Source organism: Scyliorhinus torazame, chromosome 7, assembly GCF_047496885.1.
Source record: "Scyliorhinus torazame isolate Kashiwa2021f chromosome 7, sScyTor2.1, whole genome shotgun sequence".
In the NCBI taxonomy this organism is placed as follows: Eukaryota; Metazoa; Chordata; class Chondrichthyes; order Carcharhiniformes; family Scyliorhinidae; genus Scyliorhinus; species Scyliorhinus torazame.
The window spans coordinates 219,071,246-219,077,245 of record NC_092713.1 but is presented as its reverse complement, the minus strand read 5'-3'; the positions used below and the strand labels follow the sequence as shown (position 1 = coordinate 219,077,245).

The 6,000-nt window shown below is 51.5% G+C and overlaps 1 long non-coding RNA gene across 1 annotated transcript in view; it reads right to left on the bottom strand.

Moving 5' to 3' along the window:
• Positions 1 to 1,793: 1,793 nt before the first annotated feature.
• LOC140426841 (uncharacterized) overlaps positions 1,794 to 6,000 on the bottom strand; it is a 50,214-nt gene continuing 46,007 nt past the window's right edge. The window contains exon 4 of the long non-coding RNA XR_011948309.1: positions 1,794 to 2,641. This is a non-coding gene — a long non-coding RNA (uncharacterized lncRNA). The remainder of the gene's footprint in view (positions 2,642 to 6,000) is intronic.

Here is a 6,000-nt window from a genome sequence, read left to right as displayed (position 1 = left end):
CCAGGGGCTGGTGATCTTTTCCGAGAGAAGGAGCTTAATCTCCGCTCGAATGAATTGGCGGTCCCCGAAACTGTGACGCCGACTTTTAGTAGCCACGGGCTTGCAATCGGGGGTGAGATTAGCAAACAGTGAAGGTGGGGGGGGGGGATCCTGAGCGTGGAGAGACTTGCTTGGGACCCGGGGGGGGATCAGGGAAGAACTGGGGGTTGGAGACCGTGACGGGGGGGAGGGGGCCGTTAAAATGCAAGGTGAGGCTGCGCAGGTGGCATTGGAAGTCCAGGCTGAGGATCGCGGCGGCGCAGAGGTGACGGAGGACCATGAATTTGAAATCCTGGAACACCGCGCCGTTCACTGAGAGGGTGACGACACAGTAGCCCGAAACCTCGGCCGACTGGGAGTTGGAGGCCATGGAAATATGCCTGCGCGTGGGTAGTACCTTGATGGAGCAGCGGCGCACAGTGTCCGGGTGGAGGAAGCTCTCCGTGCTGCCGTTGTCGAAGAGGCAGGTAAAAGTGAAACAATTTACCTGAGCCTCCATGGTGGATCTGGCGAGCTGATGCGTTCGGTCCTGGTCGAGGACGATAGATGCGATGGTGGAGCTGTTGGAGAAGGGTGCCGGATCCGGGGAGCGGCCTGCGGAAGAAGGTGGCGGCGCCCAGGCGCCGTAGGCTGCTGTTGGAGGCCAGTTTGCTGTCGTTGGCTGCATCTCAGTTGTTTGCAGCATTTCGGTCGGGTGCGCAGGACCGGAAGTGACGATCGGCGGTGGACCGGAAGTGACGTCCGGCGGACCGGAAGTGAAGGAAGCCGGGCCGGGGATAATCAAAGATGGCGGCGCCCATGCGTCGCACGTGCCGAATAGCGAGCCGGGAACGGAGGATGGCGGCACCCAGGAGTAGCAGGCCGCGGTGTTGGACCCCGAGGCAGCGGTGGAGCGGCAGACGTTTGCAAAATGGCCTTTCTTGCCACAGGCTGAACAGGTAGCATCTCTAGCAGGGCAGCGTTTCCTGGGGTGTTTTGCCTGGCCACAAAAGTAACACTGGGGCCCAGGCATTATTTTTACTGCTGGTGTGGCTGGGTGGGTCGTGACTTGCAGGGGTTGTTGCTGGGCGGGCGGCAGGGAGGTAGCGGCCACGTAGGGAACGTGGGCAGGCGCATAGGAAGTTTGGGCAGGCGTGTAGGACGCATTATTGTCATAGGCTGCCTGTTGGGCCTCTGCCATAGTGACTGCCGTGTCCAGAGTCAGGGTAGTTTGTGCCAGTAGGAGTTGGCGAATTGGGACGGAAGCGATGCCGGCTACAAAGGCATCGAGCGCCAGGGCCTCAGTGTTCTGCTCAGCGGAGACTGCTGGCGCGTTGCAGGTGAGCGCGAGGGCACGGAGGTCCCGAACGAACATGGCTAGGCGTTCACCCGGCTGCTGGTGCCAGGAGGCGAGGCGGTGGCGGGTGTAAATAGAATTAACAGTTCATGCATACCGGCTTTTGAGCTTTACGATGGCATCGGCGTAGGTCGTCGTTCCCGTGATGAGGTCGAAAAGCCCGTAGTCGAGCCGTGAGCACAGGAGGTTGAGTCGGTCAGCGTCTGTTTTGGCGAAGGCGGAGGATGCTTGCAGGTAGGCCTCGAAACACCGGAGCCAGCAGTTGAAAAGGTGATCCGTGCGTGGAGCGTGGGGGTCGAGCGAGAGCTTGTTGGGTTTCAGAGCAGCCTCCATTATAACTGTAGTGTATTAAATTGATGCACTAAGCGTCAAGAACCACAAAGACATGTGAGACTTTAACCAAGGCTTTAATACACTACATAGGAAGCTTACCCGACACAGACGACCCCAGACAAAATGGGTCAGGTCTCAGAAGCTGGGTCTTATACCTAACTCCCGGGGGAGTGGCCAAGGCGGAGCTCTCCGTGGCCAGGTCAGGTTACATACAGGTGACCGAACCTCTACAGAGCTACAGTACAATACACAGTACAATACACAGGATTACAGGGCCACGTTACACACAACTATTATATAACTATGTACAATGCTAGGGAAGTACAGTGGTGTATCACCACAGTATCACACTTGAAATAATTCTCCATGACCACCTTCAGAAAAGAAGTGTCTTTCCTCTTACTCCTCCTCCTCTTTCCCCTCAGCTGTTCCTCGTATAGCTAATGGCAAGGTGTGTTTTCTCATAATGGACAAGGTTGTGATGCATGTAGTAGGCCGCTATGAATCTTGATGCCCACTTTGCTGAATGTTACAGGGCTCCTCCAGAACTGCCTAGGCAGCAGAAATGGTGATAGACTATGTGAATAATCTGTTCCATCATATTTTGTGTGGCAACATGGCTCTAATTATAGGCTAACTGTGCATCTTTCCACATTAACGTCATGAGATGTGTCATCAGATGATAGCCCCATCACCCAGTAGCCATCCTTTGGCTTGTGAGTTGGTTCAAAAGCAGATGGCATAGCGCACTGCCACAGAATGAAGACATCATGACATCTTCCTGGATGCTGGGCATTGACCTGAATGACTTGCTGCCCATGGTTTCACACTAGCTGGATTTTGATAGAATAGAATCTTTTCCAGTTCTGGTACATGAAAGAGTTAACTTGTGGTGACCACACAGCGGACCACAGGGAAACTCTGTCTGCTGGCCTTTAGGAAAGAGAAAGGGTAAAGCAATCAGCTCTTTTTGACCAGGGACCATCAGTAAACCTCTTTACGTGACACAGGATAGCAACTGGGAAATGTTGCAAATATCTCCTATTTCAGTCTGGATGGAGCAAGACCCATAATAATTTATCACCACTGTCACCTTCACAGCCAGTGAGTGGCAGTGCAGCCCTTGACATTCTTCAGGATTCCAGTTGTGGCTGCAGGTGGACAATTTCACTAAGGACATCTTTACTTAAGTGCAGAATTCTCACATTTTGTTACTCACTGAGATTCAGGTCGAAGAATTTCTCCCTGAACACTCTGGGCATATAGCCTCCTTCAGAGACTTTCTCCTCCTCCTTCCTCCAGCAGCTTGTTCTGCTCTGCAGATCCTGTGTTCATTCTCCCGCTGTATGGTATTCTAAGGAGAACGCCAACAAGTGTGCCAATGTCTAGGGCAATTGGGTTTCCCTAACACCTTGAAGTTAGCAAAACTCATTGAGCACCTTCCCTACAAGCTGTTATAACTTGAAATACGTAAAAAGCCTTACAACACCAGGTTGAAGTCCAACAGGTTTGTTTTGAATCACATCCTTCCTCAGGTGAATGCTGCGCTCCGAAAGCTAGTGATTCAAAACAAACCTGTTGGACTTCAAGCTGGTGTTGTCAGACTTCTTATTGTGCCCACCCCAGTCCAACGCCGGCATCTCCACATCATAACTTGAAACAAAGCAGCAAACACTTTCAGAATCATAGCATCAGCCATAAAAAATAAACCAGCAACTAGTCTATAAATAGTGTCAAGCCGATGTTGCACTGGGAGATTTGCAGCAGAAGCATGTACATGCACATAGAGACAGCAGCTGTAGCTCCTGAACCCAATTTCACAACCCCTGACCTGGATTCTCTGCTGGCGGGATTCGCCATTGCGCCGGCAGCGCACTTACGCCTGGAGATTTCCCACCGGCATGGGGCTGCCCACAATGGAAAATGCCATTGGTCGGCTGGCAGTACGGAGAATCCCGCTGTCGGCGGGGATGCGCTGCACCAGAAAACTGGCGCGGCAGGTTGGAGAATCCCGCCCCATCTTCAAAAATGACTATTTTAACCCAAATACGAAGCAATGGAAAAAACCGTATAAAGTACGAAAATTCTGAGGAGCTAAAGGAAATCTTTAGTGAGTAACTGCAGACATCCTCTGAGAGCTGAGCAAACATGTCTCTTTTTCTCAATTAATGACATTCCTTTGGGACAGATTGTTCATTACTATGAACATTGATTAAACGCCTCAAAAAAAGATACTCAGCCATTTCAAAAATAATTTCTTACGTCTATATTGAAAATAAAACAAAGTATTACTGAACTTCTTGCTTCACTATTTCATGCATCCAAAATGTTCACTAAAATGTTAAAGCAAGGTTCAGTATTCTTAGAAAGTGATCGTACAGCAGATGTTGGAAATCTGGGGCAAGATCTACCAAGGTTCATTATTCTTAGAAAGTGATCATACAGTGGATGCTAGAAATCTGGGGTGAGATCTGTCATGATACCCACATTAACATATCATGGTGCAATCACACACACACACACTGATGGACAGGTAGTTGGACCAACCAACACACACACAGCATCGCAGCCAATCACCAGTGAGAGCACACGCACTATAAAACAGGGAACACCACAGTTCCCGTTCATTCTACCAGGAGATGGCTCAGAGCACAGAGCTCACAGCGTGCCACTCAGACATACACCATGTGCTGAGTGCCTCTCTAAGATAGTGCTAGGGCTGGGTCCACAGGTTAGCTGGGGAAGTACGAACCACAGCCAGAAGTTAACAGTTATTATTGTACAGAATAATAAAACAGAGTTGTACCATCTACAACCGTGTTGGTTCGTTTGTGTATCGGAACACCCAACACGACAAGATCTACTGGCCGCATTGCGCCTGAAAAGCAGCATGGCCGTTAAATGCCAGGGTAATCCCACTTCTGAGGCCTACCCGGCTCGCAACGCCTCATGAGATCTAATGTGATTTCGCAAGATATCGTGACGTGAATTCCACCCATTGTGGGTGGGATCACTTTTTGGCAAATCTGCATATTGGAGTGAGACAGCTAACCTCACATTAATATGCGTTCATGTGATCTAACCGAGGCTTGGGGCCCAATCCCCTCGCCTTGGAGATGCTCAGTTCTGGTCTCCGCAAAGAGGGACCAGATGGAATGGCACTCATGGGGGTTTCCCAGAGAATCAGAGGCCCCCAGGTGTTTTCCATCTGGGCAGGGTTTGACCCGAGCACTGCTGCTGTCGCCTGGACTCCCTAGTACTGCTAGCCTCATGTTCTGTCAGTGCTACCTTGGTGCCAGCCTGGCAGTGCCAAGCTGACATTTTTCACATAATGGGGATTGGGCCCAGGGTTGCCCTGTGTCGGTGAGGGGGGTGGGGGCTGCGAGGACCACCTTATAGGTGAGTTGGGGCTCGGGAGAAATCAAAGTTCTGGGGTGGGGGGGGGGGGTCGAGAGATTGGATGCATTCCCTGCTGAGCCCCCCGATCTACCCGAATGGTCGTTAGATTGCTTGGCACTCTGAGTGCCAGGAAACACCCGGCTAATCACGCTATGGGACTCTGTTCCCATTCAGGTAGATCACGCCCCTGAAGTCAAATCTGAAAATACTCAGCGGGTCAGGTAGCAACAGTGGGAAGATAAATTTAAGAGACAGTATTTAATGGAGCTGACAGATGTGTTCCCTCTCAAAAGGAGAGTCAGCAAAAACATCGCATTGCCTCTTTCAGGGAAGCCCTAAATTAAGTGCTCTTCAAGCAAGAGGCAGCAATGGGCCTTCTCTGCTTCAAGGACCCTGGATTGGCCAAGCATAACTAGTCGATCAGGGCCAGCAGCTCGATCGATCATCAGGCAGTTGTTAAATGTTATAATGGTGACCCTGGAGGGACGAAGTGTGGAGGTGATGGTCGCCATGGATGCAGAGAAGGCCTTCGACCGGGTGGAGTGGGGCTATTTGTGAGAGGTGCTGGGGTGGTTTGGGTTTGGGCAGGGGATTGTGGATTGGGTCCGTTAGTTGTACCAGGCGCCGATAGCGAGTGTGTGAATGAACCGGATAAGTTTGGAGTATTTCAGGTTGCACCGGGGGACGAGGCAGGGATGCCCACTTACCCCATTGCTCTTTGCCTTGGCTATACTGAGAGTGTCAAGGGACTGGCAGGGGATAGTGCGGGGGGGGGGGGGGCGCAGGTGGGGGTGGAGCATAGGGTCTCATCGTCCGCAGGCGATCTACTGCTCTATATTTCAAATCCTTTGGAAGTTATTGGGGGGAATATGGGCATATTGGAGGAATTTGGC